Genomic DNA, 23,073 nt, shown 5'->3' with positions numbered 1-23,073 from the left:
GCTGACTGACCAATTTCCATTGACTTTCATTGTAAATTCATCTATACATTTTCTGTATTTTGTAGGTGAATCATTCCAGTCCGATCCTCTCTCTCCCTGACTTTGGAGACTGAGTCCTTATTGGATTGTCTCAAGCTTAGATAATTTTGTCTAGAATTTATGTCATTCTACTACTGCATTTGGTGAAGCATTCAGCTAATTTCTTATATCAATTTGATATGGATTCTAATTAACTATCATGTTTCCCTCTGTTGCACATCTTGAAATATTTTTAATAAACCTTAATGGCTTGTATTTTACTACTGACTCCAGAAGACATATTTTCTTAAAAGGATGATTTTTATCTTTTGTTTGTGTTCCATTTAGAGACACATTGCCACTTCTATTCTTTTAGATTCAACACCGTTCCTGATCCTGCGTAGGACATTGTCTTATAAAATGATCTGATATATTGTCAGCAAAAGCCAATAGCATTGCCAGTTGAAGGCCAATTTGGGCCTAACCTGGTGTCCTTGCTTCAATTTGGCTGTTGATAGGGACAATTTACTTACCTCTTGTGTGTTTTGTCCCCAACAGTCACATATCCACTATGGGGCGGATTTACAAGCCCCTTGAGCCACTTTTGCGTCATTTTTAACATGGTAAAAGTGACGCAATAGTGGCGCAAGGGGCTTGTAATTCTGCCCCTAGGTGCTTCCACTGTGTAGATGAACTCGAGCTGGCATGAAACAGGCTTTGAGGCATCAAGAATTGTCTGAACAGAAAGAAATATTGGCAAAGCCAGTTGGTTTGCCTTTAGTGTTTATGTATGTGTTTAATGTATTAACGAACTTGAAATATAATTCTTACACCACTTGTTTTAACTGCATAATCTGTGGAGATTTTAATGCAAAGTGTACCCCCAATACCCGTGAGGTAGGAAACATGACTCCGCAAGACCCAGTTTTGAGGCAACATCGGAGGGCTGAAGTGTTGGAAAGGTACCTCGCCTAACATGATATGATTAATTTATTAGAGTATCTGGATAGTGGTGCTGGGTTTCCACCTTCATTTAATGAGTGGGGTTACGCAACCACAATTGATTATATTTTTGCAACTAGAGGCATTTTGGCACATGCTACTATGGGCATTATATGAGAAACCAAAGACATCGATAATAGCGCCCTTCATGTGACGCTCTGCTTACCCCTATTAAGTTTTATTCGACCATCTAGAGATCTGTAATTATATTTGGCTAGGGGTTGGGGCTAAGGTTGTACTGGCACTTGTGGAATCCTAGTGAGTGGCTGGAAAATTGCTTCAACAGCACGTGTACCTACCTTTACTGCCTCTCGCAACTGCCTAATGGTTTTAATATTCAATGCAATTTTGAGAAGCTTTGTGGTTATATAAAAACATCCCTCTTAAAGTTGGTACCAGGGTCTCAACAGGCAACCAGGTTGTTCAATTTTGGTTGTTCAATAGCAATCAGACAGCTTAGAAAAGCACTGGCAGCAAGGCCCAGGAACCCCACAGGGGTAGCAAGTGGCAGACGTTTTCACAAACAGTACATCAAACAAGCAGTGACATAGCCAATAGGTCTCACATTTGGGACCTTATAAGTGTTTCACCATGCAACAGTTGGTGTTGTTGCACCGAGGATATTCTGCTGCATAACGAAATACTTATAGTTTCCTAAAAGCGAGACCTATTGGCTATGCCAATGCTTGTTTGTTTTTTGTTGCTGTTTTGTTTAAGTTGCCACATCTACAATAGCTGGACAGGGTTTTTGTTAACAGTTCTTTGCATCAAATGAACTTCTTTTCATTGCTCTGAATGTTGTTTCCATTCTGGTTGTAGGAAGCAATCATTCCCGGGGGTGTGGGGGCTGCCTAGCTGCGCGCATGCGCCGAACTCTGCAAATGACAAAAAGCCAGGTGCAGGCGCAATTTACAAGTGTGGAGTGAGTGAGCCCCAGGCAGCATGACTCACTCACACAGGAGTTCATGCACTGCAAATTCATACTCAGCATGGTTTAAGGAAACTCAACCCACTCCCTCCCAGGTATCGAACACATATTTACCAAGAAACTCTGAGAAGAGCCTGCCTGCTACACTGACGGCTGGTGGTGTGTGTGCCTGGTGAAAGCGTGCACTGACGGCTGGTGGTGTGTGTGCCTAGTGGAAGCGTGCACTGACGGCTGGTGGTTTGTGTGCCTGGTGGAGGCCTGCACTGACGGCTGGTGGTGTGTGTGCCTGGTGGAAGCATGCACTGATGGCTGGTGGTGTGTGTGCCTGGTGGAAGTGTGCACTAATGGCTGGTGGTGTGTGTGCGTGGTGAAAGCATGCACTGACATCTGGTGGTGTGTGTGCCCGGTGAAAGCGTGCACCGACGGCTGGTGGTGTGTGTGTGCCTGGTGAAAGCCTGCACTGACGGCTAGTGGTGTGTGCCTGGTGGAAGCATGCACCGACGGCTGGTAGTGTGTGACGGCTGGTGGTGTGTGTGCCTGGTGGAAGCGTGCACTGACGGCTGGTGGTGTGTGTGTTCGGTGATAGCGTGCACTGACAACTGGGGGGATGTCCAGATGAAAGCGTGCACTGACGGCTGGTGGTGTGTGTGCCCAGTAAAAGCGTGCACTGACAGCTAGTGGTGTGTGTGCCTGGTGGAAGCCTGCACTGACGACTGGTGATGTGTGTGCTTGGTGGAAGCGTGTACATACGGCTGGTGGTGTGTGTGCCTGGTGGAAGCGTGCACTGATGGCTAGTGGTGTGTGTGCCTGGTGAAAACGTGTACTGATGGCTGGTGGTGTGTGTGCCTGGTGGAAGCGTGCACTGACGGCTGGTGATGTGTGCCTGGTGGAAGCATGCACCGACGGCTGGTAGTGTGTGAAGGCTGGTGGTGTGTGTGCCTGGTGGAAGCGTGCACTGACGGCTGGTGGTGTGTGTGTTCGGTGATAGCGTGCACTGACAACTGGGGGGTGTGTGTCCCTGATGAAAGCGTGCACTGACGGCTGGTGGTGTGTGTGCCCAGTGAAAGCGTGCACTGACAGCTGGTGGTGTGTGTACCTGGTGGAAGCGTGCACTGATGGCTGGTGATGTGTGTGCCTGGTGAAAGTGTGCACTGACGACTGATGGTGTGTGTGGCTGGTGGAAGCGTGCACTGACTTCTGGTGGTATGTTTGCCTGGTGGAAGCGTGCACTGACAGCTGGTGGTGTGTGTGCCTTGTGGAAGCGTGCACTGATGGCTGGTGGTGTGTGTGCCTGGTGAAAGCATGCACTGACGACTGATGGTGTGTGTGCCTGGTGGAAGCAGGATCATTCACAGTGATAGAAGGCACAAATGAAACTGACGAAGAGGGAGGGGGAGAAGGGAGGGGGGAGTGCGAGCAGAGGAGCATTCACAGCCATAGAAGGCATAAATTAAACTGACCAGGAGGGAGGGGAAAAAGGGAGGGGGTAGTGCAAGCAGAGGAGCCTGATTACAACAATAAAAACACAGATGGCAGCTGTGCACGTGCATGAGCTCGTGAACGCAAGCTGCAGGCCAGCAAAAGCCTCTGGTGGCACTTTTAAAAGACACTTACTAAATGTCTCAAAGAGACAGTGCATGTGCTGTCTCAGGCGAGACCTAAAAAAGGAGGGATGAGCTTAATAACGAGAATTGGGATCGCCTCACTAGTGCGGCCAAACAAAAAGACCACAAGACTGTGTAGTGAAAGGGGAGTGCTAGACAAGTACTTAAGCTGTCATATTAATACCAATGACTGGGTCGGGCACTCCACTAGCAAATATCACTCTCCTGTAGACGATTCCTAAATCTGGTCCACACATAGAGTGCTGTAAGGAGCACATTCGATGTTTACATTTTCAGTTGAAAAAGTGAGGTGGCCATTTACGACTGTCCCAGCTCACAGTCTCCGTGGCTGGATGCTATACCAATATATTTAATAAAGTGTAAAGTTGAGCTCTGGTCCCCTCTTCTCGTCCATGTTTTCAATAACCTGGTCCTCAGTAACTTACCATGGTCTTGGTCCCTTTCCATGATAGTCCCATTATTTTAGAAGGGTAAAAGATTGGAACCTAGATGCGACCTGCTCCCTGATCGATATCTCCATAAAAAATATTGGTAGAGTAATTTTTAATCAGATACATGAATAATGCACAAATAATGAATGAAGCACAACATATTGCACTTTAGCCAATATTGTTCCAGAGAGTGGCTGGGTACGGTTGAGCAGGGCCTCAATCTCCACCTTATTGTTCGCAAATATAGTATTGGTTGGCACTGCCTGTTATACCTAGCAAAAAGGGATTTATCCACTGCTTCCAAAGGTGTGAATAGCACTAAATTATGGAGAATGTTCGGTCTGGCAGGGCCGGCCTAAGGAATGTGCAAGCTGTGCACCTGCACAGGGCCGCCAAACCCCAGGGGCCGCCACGCCAATATATATCCTTAGATACATATTTGCGTGGCGGCCCCTGGCAGGGATTTGGCGGCCTCGGGCCCCCTACCTACACTCCCTGCTCAGGGCCTCCATGAGCCTAGAGCCGGCCCTGGGTCTGGGCTTCAAAGCTGCCTTAGTACACTTTTTGCACACACTTCATGAGAATCTGGGGGGCCAGGGTTTGTTTTGTCACTGACGCGAAGCTCACTGAAGTTTTTAGACTGGGCCGCGGGATTCGCCAAGGATGTGTGATGGCCCCACTATTGTTCATGCTATATTTTTAATACCCTAACCCCTTGTGTATTGAACACCACCAAGGACATTCCCAGGAAAGGTAATGTGGTCTTTTCGGCTTTACTGTATGCAGATGATGCAGTTCTCATGGCCTGCACATCCATCGCTCTTCGGACGTTGGTGGATTCTTTTGTGAACTTCATGGATAATCTGGAGCTAATTACTAATTTTAGCAAATCACATACTATGGTTTGTGGCTCTTACAAACATAGGGTGCCCTTCCTAGCATGTGGGGGCAGTGATTAGATAGTGTGCACATCTTTCCTTATTTGGGTGTAAGGTTTGGCAGCTTGGGGATTTGGAGCTCTCATATTTCAGTTAGGACCCTTAAGTTTTCGAGGATGGCAGGTGCACTCCTGAACTTCCTCGGCTGACAGGGCATAAGCTTGGCCCCGCTCAAATACATCTATAGCTCCCAATGCGCCTCTTCCGCCAGCTATGGTGAAGTTAGAGGTGAATCACATCTGTAGGCGTTTATTGAATTACCCTCTCTGTAGCTCGCACTTTATTTTCCATAGAGAGCTAGACCTAGCTCATCTGGAGGACCATATTAAATTAGCTTCTATTCCATTGTGGATCTTGCGATGGGGCAATCCAGAGGCGTCACTGAATAGAGGTATTATTGGAGATTGTTTTCAGATACAAAAAGGCTCAGCCATCTCCTAGCTAGGCTATGCAGAGTCATCTTTGAAAGGCCCTGGTGTCCACTCACCATCTGTAAATACCAAGGGTGATTGAAGGGGGCCGAGAAATCTTTTTATTTAGAGAACAGGTAAATGGCCATGGAAAGTGCTGAATGGTGCAAACCCTCAGTACTTAACTATGTTAAACTAAAAACAAACATTGGGTTGGAGCTCTACCTCATCTTGTAAATGGGAAGATGGGAACGGTCACTTTTGTGCTGATTAAGGGATGGTCAGTTCCTCATCTGCTTCACTTTCCACTGGGCTTTAACCACTTCGACGCTAATGACAAAGCCAGCTCGTCATGGGCGTTACCTGCCCTGCGCTCATGACGAGCTGGCTTTGTCACAAACAAGCCATTTACTACTTTTTCAGCGCACAGCAGGTAAACGCGGTAGCGCTGAAGCAGTTAATAAAGTAGGACCTCTGGGTGCCTGTCCTTGTGACATTCCTCGGAGAAACCCTGCTTCATTTCACCTTTCCTTTGTAAATTTTATCTGATTTTCACAAAGCATATCGTGTTCCCACTCCCGCAAGTACCGTTTTGTCTAATGCAAAGTGTCCTGTATATCCTGCAAATGTTATGCACCAAGAAAGTGTTATTGAATGGGCACATTTGTGAACTTGGCTGTCCATTTTAGAAGTATGATTAATTGAATGCATCTTTAGATTAATTATTTGTGCAGGGACGGCTTCTCTGCTATGGCGGAGTAGCGTCGCCCCACTGCCTTTAACCCGTTCCGTGCTCTCGTCGGCCAACGGCCAACGGGAGCACTCTCCCCCTGGTGCTGCGAACAACAGTTGGCCGACGCAGCCCAGCCCACCCATTAGAATGCCCGCACCGCGGCGGAATGTCCGCCGCGGTAAACGGGTTAAGCAGTGCACTGAACAGGAAATATAAAATGATAATAACTTTGAGTTATTATCATTTTATGTTTCCTGTTGCTTTGTGGGTGGGCTGGCGGGTGGGTGGGGCTGCTCTGCTTTCAGAGCAGGGCAGGGGAGCAGTCCGGCTCGTACAATTAAGAGCTGTGGGGCAGGGTGAGGGGGGATTTCTACGGAGGATGACCAGGGCAAATGAATTATTAATTTTATTTTCATTGACCATCGAATTCCCCCTCACCCGGCCCCACCTCCCTACTGCTCTTACCTGCATGGGCCGCGGCTGCAGGGGAAGAGTGGTTTGCCCACTCAAGTGCTCAATGGCCACTCTCAGGCAGCCCAAACCAGCCATGCACACTTTCTCCATTCTCCATGCAGACTGCATTCCAGCCTGCGAGGAGAACAAGCCTTGGCACTCGTTCCCTGGTTGAGCGTCGAACCAGGATGCTCAAAACCAATCACAACACTGCATTGCAAAGTTGTGATTGGTTAGGGGAGCCTTTACTGTGATTCCTGTGCCTCGAAGAGCAGGAGTAGAGACGTGGGACTGGAGCGGCAAGGTAAGTGTTTCTTTGTTTTTTATTTTCTTTACCTTTCCCCCACCTCCTCGTACCTCCGCTGCACGCCCGTACCCACCCCACCACCTGCGAACCATGCCGGCCGTCACTGTTTTTGTGCTGTTTTTAAGAATTATGACAAATTATTGCATTTATTACTTTATGGGGCCTATTACGATGTCAGGCAGACACCATCTTGGAAACTGGACCGATGACCTCTGGTCAGCGGTCCCGATAATCTCATTATGATGTGACCGCACATGATCCAGTTGCATTCTGACATTTCCCTATGGAAGCATGTGTTACAGCTGTAAATCGCCTGTAGAACATGCTCTCATAGGGAAATGTGAGGTGGTGTTAACCCCTGCACCCCGTGGCGGCACTACAAGGTGCTTGCCGCGGGGTGCGAGGGATAACAGGGGGACACCATAGGTGCCCTCTCGGCCACCAACAAGAGGCCCCAAAGGAAAGGGGGCCCTGCTAGGGGCTCCCAAACATTCTTTCCAATAGGGTTTCCATTCCTGAAAGGCCAGCATGGAAACCCTGCCAGAAACCGTGCATGGTAATCCTGACGGCTTAAACCGCTATCTATTTGTTTTACGGGCTGATCCCTACTGGCCGACGGGCTCCTGGAGGGCATCGGAAGCCAGTCTGAATGACCGTCCGGTTTCAATTCCAACGGGCTGAATCAAAATCAGCTGGTCAGAATTGAAACCGACGATGTCGGTCATAAGGTCTCTAAACTGAGATGGGAGGCCTTACGACTCACAGTGCAATAGGTCCCTTAATGTATCATGTTTTATCTGCTTTTATATGTACCTCCAATATGTGAATAAAGATTCTTGACTCTGATTCTTAAGTGTACTATTGCATGCAAACATGCATTAACAAATGTGAGCACTATTTGCACAGAATTCCTTTGCATCATGTCCCTTTCTGTGTCTTATATGTCTGGGCCATGTTTTTATACCAAGCATTTGTTGCAGCACCACGGAAGCAATCTTGAAAACTACGGGGCATATTACCAACGATGAGCGATATTTATCGCTAACGATGCTTAGCAACAAATTTTTTAACGCTAAGCATCGCCGGAAATTATCGCAGAGATAACTTGCTATAAGCAAGGTTTATCTCAGAAGTGATAAAAATCGTCGCGCTAACTGCCAAATGAGAGATTATTGCTGGAAAACCAATGATAATCTCTCGAAGTTTGGCGTTAGCTTGATGATAGGGGCTCACAAACTTAGCCATGATATCCACCTTCCATAGGATATCATGGCTAAGTCAGGAAAATACCAGGTGTAAAAAAAGCAGTGCTAACCGTGGTTGCGCTGCTTTTTCTATCACTAACAGGGTTAGCGAAATCCTTGATAATAGGAGAAATGTCGCTTAACAACATTTCTCCTATTATTTTTCTCTGGAACGCCCCCTTTGCATCTCATTAGAGATGCAAGGGGAAGCGGAGAGAAAAAGGGTGCTAACATGCGATTTTGCGTGTTAGCACCCTGTTGCTGAAAGGGAGATAATTTTATCTCCGCTTTCTTGGCTTTTAAAGCCAAAAAAGCAGAGATAAATCCCTTGATAATATGCCCCTACGTTCCTCCCACTAAAAGCAACTTATTCCATGCCATATCCAGTTGTGGGCACTTGAAGTGTAATCTAGGTATATGCATTACTGTATATGTCGTGTCATTCTCAAAGAAAGTAATTTCGATTTGTTTACTAAAGAGATCTAAAAGTAAAAATGAAACACAAGCTTTTAATAGAAACAACACCTGACAAATATTATATATATTTTTTCAATAGTGTCTGCCGCGGGCATAAGAACTCTCCAGTTCTTGCCCAGAGTGTCATCTGCGAGTCAAAGCGGCGGGTGTGTTTGTTTCCTTGTGCATACACACAGTTCTTTAGATGCATGCACAGCCCGGAGATCCTATGTGGATAGGCTTGACACCAGTTACTCCCTTCATGATCACCGAAAGCCTGCAAGGAAGTTTAATTCATTTGTATCAAGTTTCCAGCAATTGAATACAGCAGGTCTATTAACATAAGATTATGTTAAAAGACTTGTCTTCTTTGGAGTCGAATACATGTGCAGGGTGGAATACATTTGCTGGTGTTTGGGAGAGTGTGTTGTATTGCCAGGTGCTGACATGCTCGGAACACCCTATGTTCAAAGTTTTATAAAATAGTATCATCACTTCCAGCCACTTGTTCTTCTGGGGGATGCACTAACACTTCTCTGCAAGGGTGCTACGGTTCGAACAGAATAATAGCAGCACGTCTCAGACTGATCAGATAAAATGGCTAGAAGGGCTTAATATTTACACACTTCTTTTGTTACCGCCTGACTGTGCTGGGTAAACGGTTATTATATTGAAGGCAGTGCTTTTGTTTGCACTTATCTTTGTTCTCCCTCCTTTGATGTAGGTCCGGCTCTCCTTTCCGTCTCTCTACACAGAGTTGCATCAGTGGTCTACCTGTTTGCCAGCAGCCTGAGTATTGGGCCCATTAGTATGAAAGTCCCAGTGGCCTGCTGGAGTGCCAGTGGCATGCCACTAGTGTGCCGGAGTGCCAGTGGTGTGCTGGAGTGCAGGTGGTATGCCAGTGTTCTGCCGGAGTGCTGGTGGCATGCCAGTGGTGTGCCAGAGTGCCGGTGGCATGCCTGTAGTGTGCCGGAGTGCCAGTGGTGTGCTGGAGTGCAGGTGGTATTCCAGTGGTCTGCTGGAGTGCTAGTGCATTGACAGTGGTGTGCCGGAGTGCCAGTGGCATGCCAGTAGTGTGCCGGAGTGCCTGTGGTGTGCTGGAGTACAGGTGGTATGCCAGTGGTCTGCTGAAGTGCTGGTAGTATGCCAGTGTTCTGCCGGAGTGCTGGTGGCATGCCAGTGGTGTGCCGGAGTGCCGGCGGCATGCCAGTGGTTTACTGGAATGCAGGTGGCATGCCAGTGGTGTGCCGGAGTGCCAGTGGCATGCCAGTGGTGTGTCAGAGTACCGGTGGCATGCCAGTGGTTTACTGGAGTGCAGGTGGCATGCCAGTGGTGTGCCGGAGTGTCGGTGGCATGCCAATGGTGTGCCGGAGTGCGGGTGGCATGCCAGTGGTGTGCTGGAGGGCCGGTGGCATGCCAGTGGTGTGCCGGAGTGCCAATGGTGTGCCGGATTTCTGGTGGCATGTCAGTGGTGTGCTGGAGTGCCCTGGAGTGCAGGTGGTATGCCAGTGGTGTGCTGGAGTACAGGTGGAATGCCAGTGGTGTGTCGGAGTGCTGGTGGCATGCCAGTGGTGTGCCGGAGTGCCGGTGGCATGCCAGTGGTGTGCTGGAGTGCCGGTGGCATGCCAGTGGTGTGCCAGAGTGCTGGTGGCATGCCAGTGGTGTGCTGAAGTGCAGGTGGCATGCCAGTGGTGTGCTGGAGTGCCAGAGCAGCACCAGTGGTGCACCTGCAGCAGACCAGAGTAAAGCCTACCTTCGCCCTGATGAACCCAGGGATGCTGCTGGTTTCGCACCAGGTGCCTCCACTACTCCTGTACGAAAGAACTGTGCTTGTAAAGTTACAGGGTAATGCATTGCTTCCATTTATCACTCGTATTAACACCTGTCGGTCTCTCCATAGTCTATCCTTGTCATACTTGAAGAAAGATGATAAAAGTCACCTCAGTCCCCACACCTGAGAAGCAGCTCTCAATAATGAATGTTCACTGCTCGAATATAGATCTGAACTTTATGCTGTAGTGAATGAGTACCCATAAATATTTTCTCATGGGTCACAAAGTACAGTCTGGGATGTGCTTGAGGGCCGCATCGAAGTTGGGCCATCCCCGGGGAGACAAGGAGGGATGTGAGAATATCGGGACAGTTAAAAAAATAACACCTTTTCAAAATTGGAATATAGGAGATTTAGAAAAAAAACGGGGGAATCTATTTTCCCAATTGCCTTATGTTGAACCCCAGGCAATTTTTAGATAGGAGATGCCTAATTTAAAGAAATTTTTGGCTTAAAAAATCTGGAGTCTCCTGTCTGAATCAAGTCTATAGAAAAAAACACCAAGAGCCTGATAACAAAGTAGCTTGCTTAGTAAAAAATGACAGAAAAAAACTAAACTCAGTCAACTTTTATGTCTCTGCTGCTCTTTTCCAGAGGAAGTTCTGCAGGCTGCATGGAGCGATCTGCCGAGCCGCCAGCAGACCGAGGGCCATACTTGTAGTACCACTTCTCCAGTGATTGATTATTATGTAGAGCTATTATTTGTGGCAGAAGTTTGTTTGGCAGCTTGGTGGGATTCAGTCCTAAGTGAAGCGTGTCCACATAAATACACTCTGGTGCACGCAGATCATCTCAGTGACGAATGTGGGGACGGAGTTGCCATGTTTCATCAACCCACACCGATCTTACTTGCACTCTCCTGTACAGAGCTTCTGGCCATGCTCAGTCTGCCTTAAAAATGTAAAAGAAACAGGTTACCATTTAAAGCACTACTCACAGCCAGTCAATTATTTTAGCAGTTATTAAATGTCCATGTCGATAAGCCAGATGGTGCTAATATGCTTCAGTTCATAAATATTGTTCAGCATGGTCTTTAAGCCAATGTGTCTAGGGTATGACACATGAGGCAGGAGAAATCCTGAACTTGGTAATTAGCACCAAAGATAATATTATCTCAGTTCATATTTCTAATTCTGGTTGGTCAGATCACCACATTATTAACTTTGAAACCCCTCTTAAACCTTCCCAAAGTATAAAACCTTGTATTCAAGAAGCTTTGGTTGCAGATTGGACACAAATCTTATCGGTCATAATAGGAACACATCTCCAATCTATTACCTTTGAGCCTCAAAGAAAGCTGATCCTACCAGTAAATATAAATCAGACTTTGTAACTGAAAGAGATACTTTATGTAGTCTGACACCATTTAATCCGAAAAATTTAAATCCCACCCACGATTAACTAGAGAATCCTGAAAAAACTGTCAAACGTGCACAACGTATTTGCCAACACTTGTTTGGTATGTTTAAGAAAATTCAATATGAAGCTACTTTTATGAAATAGTATTTGTATATTAAAGTAGACACATTTGGTTATTACTCTAAGCGGTACACAATCAAAATATCGAGTTGTAAATATCGACCAACACAAATATCGAGTTAGAAATATCGAAGGTTAAGAATATCGATGTCAAGAATATAGTTGGACAGAATATCGACACTAAGGTAAGTAATATCGATTTTTTTATATCAATATCAAATATATCGATGTTAGTAATTTCGATTTTACTAATATCGATATTTGTACTATTGGTATGTATTTTAGTATGTATTTAATATGTATGTGTTATATGTTTTTTGTTAAGTAATTTACTTGTTTTAAGTTACATGTGAACTATTTTCATATATTTATAATGTTATTTTTAAGTCAATTTTATGTTTTAGTACCGGAGCGGGTTGTGGGTTTATAGGGGAATAGGGTGGGAAGCATTTTAATTGTAATTAAGTAATGAATTATTTTTATTTATTGGTATTGATCATTTATGTATTTTTTATTAATTATTAATTGGCAATTAATAATTTTAATAGTTAATTAATTGTTTTATTTGGTAATTAATATTTGTAACTGGTAATTAATTTATTTAATTGGTAATTAATGTTTGTAATTGGTAGTTAATGTTTGTAATTAGTAGTTAATGTTTGTAATTGGTAATTAATGTATTAATGGTATACAAATAATTTTATTGTTTAAGGTTTTTTAATTGGTAATCAATTATTAATAATATTGTTTTGTTTTTTACAGTATTTTATTGCTTAATATTTATTATTTGATAACTATCATTTATTAATTGATATTTATTGCTTTTTTAATAGTAATGGGTATTTTTAAATGATGTTTAGTTATTTAAAAATTAAAACATTAATAAATGTAAATATAAAAATTATTTTTAAGTATGTTTTATTTAATTTTTATGGTATCCAATGCTTTACTTACATTTGTACACTCTGAAGTGGGAATAGTAATTTTTACCCACCCGTTATCCAACGCTATCCCTACTGTTGCACTCTCTGGAGTTGGAATAGTAATTTTTACCCCTACGCTATCCAGCGCTTTCCCTACTGTTTCACTCTCTGGAGTTGGAATAGTAATTTTTACCCCTACGCTATCCAACGCCTTCCTTACTGTTGCACTCACTGGAGTTGGAATAGTAATTTTTACCCCTACGCTATCCAACGCTTTCCCTCCTGTTGCACTCTCTGGAGTGGGAATAGTAATTTTTACTCCTACGCTATTCAGCGCTTTCCCTACTGTTTCACTCTCTGGAGTTGGAATAGTATTTTTTACCCCTACGCTATCCAGCGCTTTCCCTACTGTTGCACTCACTGGAGTTGGAATAGTAATTTTTCCCCTACACGATCCAGCGCTTTCCCTACTGTTTCACTCTCTGGAGTTGGAATAGTAATTTTTATCCCTACGCTATCCAGTGCTTTCCCTACTGTTTAACTCTCTGGAGTTGGAATAGTAATTTTTACTCCTACGCTATCCAATGTTTTCTTTACTGTTTCACTCTCTGGAGTGGTAATAGTAATTTTTATCTCTGTGCTATACAATGTTTTCCCTAATTTTGCATTTTCTGGAGTGGGAATAGTAATTTTACGTTTTACGCTATCCAATGTTTTTAATACTGTTGTATTTTTTGGACTTTAAATAGTAGTTTTATTTATTATTTAGAGTGAATTTAGATAATGTATATGTTATTAATTTTAAAAATATTGAAAGTATATTTGATTTTTTAAATGTATTAAAAATAATTATTTACTTTTTTATGTAATTATTTTATGTGTGGAGATCTATTTGTAATTTATAGTATTTTTAAATAATTTATAAGTAATTAAAGTAATTATTAAAATGTATTATTAAGTAAATATATAATATATATTTTACATTTGTGTTTAATTAATGTTATATTATTATATATCTATTATTTATTAATTTTAAACATTACTAAATATTTTTAACAATGTTTATTTTATTTATAAGTATTATTTACTTTATTCTACACATTATATTTTAACAGATATAAAACGTTATTTTTAATTACGATATTTTTAACATCGATATTTTTGTTTCAAAATGTTTGTACTTACCATGTTGTAGATATGATGTCGATATACTTGCCTTCGATATGCCAGCGTCGATGTTTTTGTAGGTCGATATTCTGTCATAGATCCACTCTAAGCATCTGCTAAAAGCTGGGACCTGGCAAAAACAGATAATTAACAGAATACCTTGAATCCTGGTTTGTGTGGGAGCACTGTGTAGATCTGCATTGAAGATGTGTTGCGTAGCAAAAGCATTGCGACAGTTCAGAGATGTGGCAATGCTGCAGTGCTAGTTCCTGCTGCGTTGAGGATCCCATTGAGAGAGTGTGCGATGTAGAGTCTGGCGTCAAGGATGCGATGCATAGTTGGGATGATGCGTTGGTTTCGAAGAGCTGCGAGGCTGCAAAGCAGAGTCCGTCGTCATCATCGAGGCTGCTGTCGATGAGAGATGTGAGGGCCTGCACCGAGGATGTGTCGCATAGTGGAGATTCCGAAGGCGATGTAGGCCGTGGTGGCGATGCAATTCTTTGCAACCGGTCCAATCCACTCAGCAGTGGAGATGCATCAGTTCTGCTCAGGTTTATGCCTTGCAGCAGGGGAGATGCAAAGGTTCCCCTGGATCCATAGATGCTGGCAATGCACCATAAGCCCACTTCCAAGGGTCCAGGACAGGGATGGCAGCACATGACAGGGTAGACTCACAGATGGTAGATTCCAGGTGCAGATACAAGCAAGGTTGTCAGAGGCCTGTTATGTTTCTGAGGTTTTAGATCAGGAGGCCAGCCAACTAGCCCTTGGAGTCACTCTGGGTTCTGGATTCAAGAGATGCAGGCCCAGTCGATCTCACCCAGGCAGGACAGCAGCAGGCAGCATGTCAGCACAGCAAAGCAGGAGTACAGCAACGTGCAATTCAGCAGAGCGGCAGCCCTTCAGCAGCACAGCAGTCCTACTTCCTGGCAGAGTAACCACAAGTCCAGAAGTGTACTGAAGAGTTGGTGTCTGAGCAGTTGCGACCGGCATGGCTGAAGGGTGGGAGGGCGGTGTGGTGGGAGGACGAGCGATTGGTCGTGAGGGAAGAGGGTCATGCGGGGAGGGACAGGGTTTAAATAATTAAAAATAATTTTAAAAAAACCTTACCTTTCCCGGGTCCTACGTCTTCAATGCTGGGTCTGCTCCTGCTTTTCTGCCTCCGCACAAACAGGAAGCAGGCATACTCCCTCCCCTCCCCTGAGCCAATCACAATGCTGCAAAGGCAACTTTGTGACTGGTTGGGACGCCGACCACACTGGGGTCTATAGGAAGGCCATTTTCTCCATGTAGGCTGCATGCAGCTTACATGGAGAAAAGGGAGAGTGCGCATGACTGATTTGGTCAGCCCCGGAGGGCCGAACAAACAGTCAGGGCCCACAGCATTGGGCGAGCCACTCCTCCCCTGCTCTCAAGCAGACCCGCCCACCCCCAAACAAACCCTTCTGCTTTTTCGCAGTGCGAGAAGCAAAAACATAAAATGGTATCTATAATACCATTTTATGTTTCTGCTTCTCGCACTGCGAGAAAGCAGTGGGGCCACGCTCCTTTGCCCATATGGAGGAGCCGCCCCTGTGTCTGAGGTCCAGTATTTATACCCACTTGTGCCTTTGAAATGGGAAAGAAGATTCTAAAGGTTACCCTTTAAAGTCCTGAGGCATCCTGCCTCCCCTGCCCTGGTTCCAGACCAACGACAAGAGGTATATGTAGTCCTTTGTGTGGAGGCAGGACACAGCCTATTCAGGTGTAAATGGAACTATGGTTTTGTACCAACGAACAGGATAGACAAATTCAGAATCCATGCGGAGATGCAGGAGTTCATGTGGAAATTGAAAACAACGGCTGAACCATCTGACACTGAATTACAGTTAAAATCAACATTCACTCCAGCAGACACTACACTAGTCGTCAAATTACTAATGTTCGAGAAGGCAGCGATGAGACACCCGGGGGAGATGACCACAGACAACCAAACCTATTTCCAGAACAAGACCAGATTGGAAAAAGAAGCCATAAGACAACTATCAACCAACAAGGATATCACTATCAAACCAGCTGACAAAGGGGGGGGGGCGATAGTAATTCAGACTACAATGGCATATGACTAGGAATGTAGAAGACTGCTGGGAGACAGAAGAAATGACGCAATGTTACGAGAAGACCCCACAGAATCCTTACGGATCCAAATCACGTGAATGGTGGAAGAAGCTTTAATGCACAATTGGGTGACCGAAAAAGAGGCAGAGTTTCTAATCCAAAAATCACCAAGGACCCCATACTTCTACACCATCCCCAAGATACACAAGAACCAGCAACAACCTCCAGGGCACCCAATAGTTTCAGGAATTGTCTCTATACTAGAACATCTGTCTAAATTTGTCGATGCCTTCCTCCGCCCACTAATTCGAAAAATAGACACATCCCTTAAAGATACAAAAGCGGTACTCCAGCAACTACAAGATCTGACCTTTGATCCTGACAAACAACTACTGCTGGGGCTCGACATGGAGAGTTTATATATGAGTTTACCCACCCCCGACGAGGCACTTAACATCATGGAGGAAATCCTCTTCAGCAACACATGGGAATACTAAACTCCACGGAATCTTGTAATGGAGTGCATCAGCCTGGCACTGACCAAGAATTTCTTCCAATATGGGGATCCTCTCTACCTGCAGAAGCACGGGACCAGCATGGGGAGCACTTTCGCTCCCAGCCTGGAAGATCTCTACGTACACCATCTAGAGACCAGTAGGATCCTGCATCAGAGTAACCCTTTCAGGCACAACATCAAGACATGGAAGAGGTATATTGACGATGTGCTGGTCATCTGGGAGGGAGACGTTCATGGGATAGCTCAACCAACAGAATACTTTTCAGAAGTTTGCCAGTACCACATCACGTGATAATATAGTGTTCCTAGATCCAAACATATACCCGGAGGGGGGCACGCTGCAAACTACCACGCATTTCAAGCCTACAGCCAAGAACTGTCTGTTATTATATGACAGCTTCCATCCACATCATCTACATGACAACCTCCCCTACGGGCAGTTCCTCCGCCTCCATAGGAACTGCACCAACCTGACTGACTACAAATAACAAGCCTCAGACTTGAATACCAAAACTCACCAATCGTAATTACCCCGTCCGTATCATTGACAGGGCGATGAAGAGAGCCCGGAATAATAATAGGGAGGCCCTATTACAAGACAAGACACACAAAGATGAAGAGGCCAGACCCATTTGTGTGACCACTTATAACACCCATTCAAACAAAATATCTAAAATCATCAATAAACATTGGAGGATCCTTAACAACGGCAATCTGAACCTTGACAAACTGCTGTTTGCTCACAAAAGAGGCAAAAATTTGAAGGATATGCTTGTTCTCACACAGCCACGTTCAGATACAGCTGCAACCAATGAGCACCCCACTCTTCATCCAATCCAAGGCCACTTTCCATGTGGGAACTGCAGCACGTGCCACCTCACCAAAAAAAGCAAACGTATCAGGTTTAGGAATGACAGTGAATGGGAATGAAGGAAATTTACTAACTGTAACAGCCGGAACATCATTTATATGATCACATGCCCCTGCAGTTTAGAGTACGTCGGAATGACATCACAAAACCACATTGGGGAACACAAAAGTAATGTCAGGTGCAAAAAAAGCACATAGAAGATGGCGACACACTTTCTAACTGTAACACACATAGTGAATGATCTCCAATTGACAATCATAGAGCAATTACAATCAGAAAGTGGCCTGTTGGACAAAGAACAACGCTGGGTGTTCCATCTGGGCACCAATGTAACAGGCCTCAACTATAATATACCATGGAGCAATTTCTCTTGAATCAAGACCAAATATTGATTGCCACCTTGAATAGAAGGTGGTTACTGGTCAGTAGGGGATCACCCCCACCCTACGAATCAGCCTTTCCGCCCCCACAGCGTGAGTCTAAAATCTCTATCTACAAATATATCCTTTTGATTACCCTGGTACAGAAGATAATGGGGATTAAGAACTATAGCCCCATTTTTTTGTTTTTCATTGTTTTTATCATTTCACCCATGATGGCTGTTTTTTCTACTACCAACGAGGGTCTGTGACAGAAAGAAAAATATATCAATGGTCCATTAATACGCGACAATTTTTCCAATTTCTATGGTCTGCTTTAGAATATCTCTGCATTAGACATTGCCGTTTTTTTACACAGGGTTTAATGCACCCTGACAATTATTTGGATTATTTTTGATGAATTTTCAATCTCCCACACGAGCGCTGACCATGTATTGACTATCCAGGTTAATCATAAGTCAGCGTTCTATTTCAAATAACGCCTGCGATATAACTCCCGGGGCTTTGCCAGTCTGCGCTTTGCTACTAATAGCGCAGGGTTGGAAGCGGTCCTTGAACACGCGCTGCCGTCTTAAAACGAGCGTTCTAGTTCAAAACGCACCGGAACCCACAGCTTCCGGGAGGATCTGTAATACTACTTCCAGGGCAATGACAGTCCTTGCAACCCCTCTAGTGGCTCAGGGATGAGCGCTCCCTTGGCACACGTACACATCAGTAGGGGCGGGAACGATATGACCAATTAAGCACAATATAAATAAACACTCCAGCCGACATGACCGCATTGACGGAGCCGCGAGGGGACGTTCATGCGAGGCAGCATTTCGATACAGGTGAGTATCCTTCAGAGAGGCCAGATCTTGTCCCACTGACTGTGTACTTCGACCGGATACAGCAGTTCTGAAAATGATCTTTTATTTACAGAGTGTAATGTGCCCAGGGTCCCTTCCGTTCTAAGGCTCATGACGCCATTGGCTTCTAAACAACAAGTATGTGATATTTTTCCTTCTTAAACTGTTTTTCTGATTTTACGAAAATCGCCAGTCACCGTGGAAACCACCCTGGGACATAATTCTTTTAGTGTGTGTGTTTTTTGTTATATGTGTGTACGTCTTGTATCTGTCCCTTTTTTTACAGGACACTGCACTGGCACAAATAGTTTGTAGTTTGCTCCAGTTAATGACACTGTTTTTATCACTCATACAGGTCACAAATACTACATCTGGAATGTAACTTAGACACCTGATTTTTTCCTATATTGTGTTTCTTTTTCAGATTGAGTCTAAGGAAATTCCTTTTTACTTATAATACTGAGACCATTGTGTCCCAATTTATTCTGTAGCCTCTGTCTGCACATAATACTGGTACAGTTGACATAGTCACACCATACATGTGAGTAGGGTAGGGATCTGTGTACCCATCCTGAAGAAGAAGCAGCATGCTTCAAAACATGTTGACACACTCAGGAGGTTTTGTACATTAATACAACACACCTCCACTCCACACAATTTTAATAAAACCGGCACCAAGGCTTATTAACATTTTTTACTCCTATGACTTTAGGTATTTTTTAACATTCACTTACCACTCACTCCTGACTCTACCTCTCACCACCTCTCTCACACAACACATAGAGATTACATCAGTACTCCCACGTATTCGTTGGTAGTGGCACGCCGCGTTCCGTAGAGGGATCCGAAGACCCCTATGATAAAGCATGCCACCTTTTGATATGTGAGGGGTATTTAAGAAACACAATGTGCTTCCCACCAATGTAGGAAACACCCTTGTCCCATGATCAAACTTCATTTCATTGCAATCTTCCTTGGGAGTATCTTTTTGTTTACTAGTAAATGGGACTATGTCCAGATCATCCCTCCCATCCTGCCAGTGATGACCCATCCAGACACACCTAAACTCCCTATTATGTATGACTATTTAGTAGGAAGACACAAAGCTCAACTGTCAGCTACACCCAGTAATGTGACCAAAGACAGGATACAGGCACTAAATGGCAAAGGCCAGAAAAAGCCAACTTTCTAAAAGTGGCATTTTCAGAATTGCATTTTAAAATCAGACTTCACCATAAGTTATGATTTTAAATTGTGATTGTAGAGACACCAAACATGAACTATTCATCACACTGATTAAGTTGGGTTCCACCAACAAACTTACTAGGAACCCTGGATCAACAGATCTTTTATTACCTACTGAGAAGTGTAAAGAGGAGTATCAGACATGGCATCAATTTATCAAAACCAATAACTGTTCCTCTGAAAGATCACAGACTCTAGATTCAGTTTAGGGAATTTATTACAAAGCCAAAAACAACTGAATATACAAGCACCTCAAGACGAGGTTGTTAAAATACTTTGGAACTAATACAAAACCAAACCTACAGATTAGTCTGCTCCAGTGAATCATGAAAAGAATAAACAACTTTAGAAATAGAACCCAAGCAAGGACTGCTCCAACATTTCTCTCTCTAAAGTGACATCCCTACTTAACATTCCCAGGCAAAATCAGTTAAAGGTGTCAGCTTGTGAAGACTTCCTCAGAAGTACATTCTCAGAGTAAATCAGTAGCTGAAACTACAGAGCTCGTTCTATGATGACCCTTCCAGATTGATCTTTTGGCCCCCTTCTCCTAACTCATTCTGTCTCCTTTTGCCTCTCATTCCTCGGGGCTCTTTCCCTAATATAAAATGCAAAGATGTAAAACACACCCACAGATCACCTCATGCTAACGGACACCTCTCCTAGGTAGTTTTCCACCGTCCTCTCCCGAAGTAGTCCGATGACCTTGGTTCCCAAACCTCCTCAACGAGAAAGAACACCGGCTCCAAATTATCGACCTTCTGTTTACAATGTTTCTCTTCTCCTCCATGCCTAACTCCTAAAACAAAAGGCATTAGTTATATCTAACAAAGGCAGGTTCTTCCACCTGCAACTGAAACTTGAGAACAGAACATCCTTGCATACACATGAAATTCGCTGACTAACTCCAAATGAGAGCTTACCAGGGAAATTACATTTCCAGGTCTACACAATTCGGCCAACAGAAGAATAAACAAAAAGGCTTTCATGAGCATAACATGAAGATCTCATCTATGCCTTTAACATCAAATATAATCATGCATCAGCAAGCAACTACATTTCATTACATATTAATCACAACTCTTTATTTCTACGTGCAGTCTTAATTATGGTGCACGTTTAAACCTAATGCATTTCACTACACATGAGCTTTTCGTTAAGCAATTGCAATAGACATCAAAGGTTACACAGTTCAACATGAAGGCCACGTTATTTTTCCTACATGGCATGACACAATTTCTATTCATACACTTGCACATTTTTGTTATTACAACACATTTCTACTAATCAAATCAATACAACACAAGAATATATGCGAGTGCCGGCTATTCATGATTATGATGCACCCCTGCAATTTCAGAGCACCATCGCACTCCATCAGTTCCCCCCTCTGATGACTAGTGTAATCACACCAAATCACACTCCCTGGAGGAAGAACCGACCTAAACAGAATTTGTAGCCATTCTTCCCTGTCTGAACATCTCCAGGCTTTTAATATTCTCATAATGACTGTCCTGCAGTCTTTCCATCCTTCTCTCTTGCTCTCTAAGTGACCTCTCAACTTGGTTTGCCTTATGACACTTGTAGGCTCTAACTAATCCCCACAATATAATTATACAAACCACCACTACGATAATAGGCTTCAAGATGTAACCAAGGATTCCCTTTCCAGGAGAAGCAAACCAACTTCCTACTTTACCAAATCCTTTTCCCACCTTTTCCAAACTCCTTCTGTAGCCAAATTATGTACCTCCTGATGAATCTCAGTGATGTCACGTATATACTTCTTCAGATTTTTGCTGTTGTCAGGTATATAAGTACAGCACTGTTGGACTTTCAACATTTTACAGACTCCACCCTCTTTTGCCAGCAAAACATCTAAAGCAAGACGGTTCTGTATCACCATAGCTCCTATCAACACCATCTCTCCATCTACAAGCAACGACTGAGCTGTGTTTGCTGACAACTTGTCCACAATAGTTAACAACTTTCTAATCTTGATATCATTCAGCACTACTCCCACATTCGGAATCAATGCCCCACAAATATCTCCTACAAACTCTCCTGCACTTGTACCTCGCTTTCTTCTAGGATGTAATCCACCTTTCAAATGGTCCAAATCGTCCACATGGTGAATCTTGGGAAACACGACGGCTATATAGCAGGCACCATACCAATTCAATGGCAACAGCACATACGCATTTTTCCCACACACAAAATGCACACTTGGCACCACTTGTACTACGTCTTGTAGAAACGTTTTTGCTGTAGCCTCAATTGTGAAAATATGATCACACACACTCTCCCACAAGGACCTTATTATAATAGGTTTGAACTCGTCTCACACACAACTTCCCTCTCTGTTGGAAATCCAATGCAATTGGACCACTACTCCCTTTTGCTTTATGTGCTAATTCTTCTTTGGTCCACTAAATCGTCCCTTCCTTGTTGTAGCGATTTCCTGTTAATTGTCTATGTCTATCTTCTACCTGATCTATAAATTTCTTCTCTACTTCTGTCAATGAACATGTTAAATTGTGACGATGCACATAAGCTGCATCTAAAGTTACAGTGGGTATGAAATACTTTCCCATCTTTCTTCCTGCTTATAATAATCATAAGTATTCACATGCTTGTATGCTGGAACTTCGGAAAGCACTACATCATAGATAGAAAAACAATATTCATAATGACCCTTGTCATAAAACATACTAAGCAATAAACTACATGTAATACCATGCGTCAAGGGAAGGTGGTGATAACGAACAACCTCCTCCACCAATGCAGGCAGTTGCATACACACATAACAATCTCTCACATCCTTTATATCCACATACTCATAGAGCAACTTTGAATGTGCATTAAGCATATTATTGCCCCAAGATAAATCTACATGCAACATACGAGTAGTCTGATCTAGCATAGCCTTTTCAGCACTTCTGCTTCATGTGAACTGATTACAGATACTGTGAGAAGTTGGCCTGGTATATGATGTCCACTATTCTAGTGGGCACCTTGCACTAGTTCAAATGACCCTTATTGATGGTAGGTTGTAAAGTCAACCTTATAGAAAGCTATCCTAGTGGTAGCTGTGGAGAGCAGCCTTCAGGCCAAGACTTAGAGGCGAGTTAAGCAAGTTGTTTTACCAATTATAATCTCTTGAATGATCA

Source organism: Lissotriton helveticus, chromosome 7, assembly GCF_964261635.1.
Source record: "Lissotriton helveticus chromosome 7, aLisHel1.1, whole genome shotgun sequence".
Classification (NCBI taxonomy): Eukaryota; Metazoa; Chordata; class Amphibia; order Caudata; family Salamandridae; genus Lissotriton; species Lissotriton helveticus.
This window is presented reverse-complemented; position numbering follows the sequence as displayed.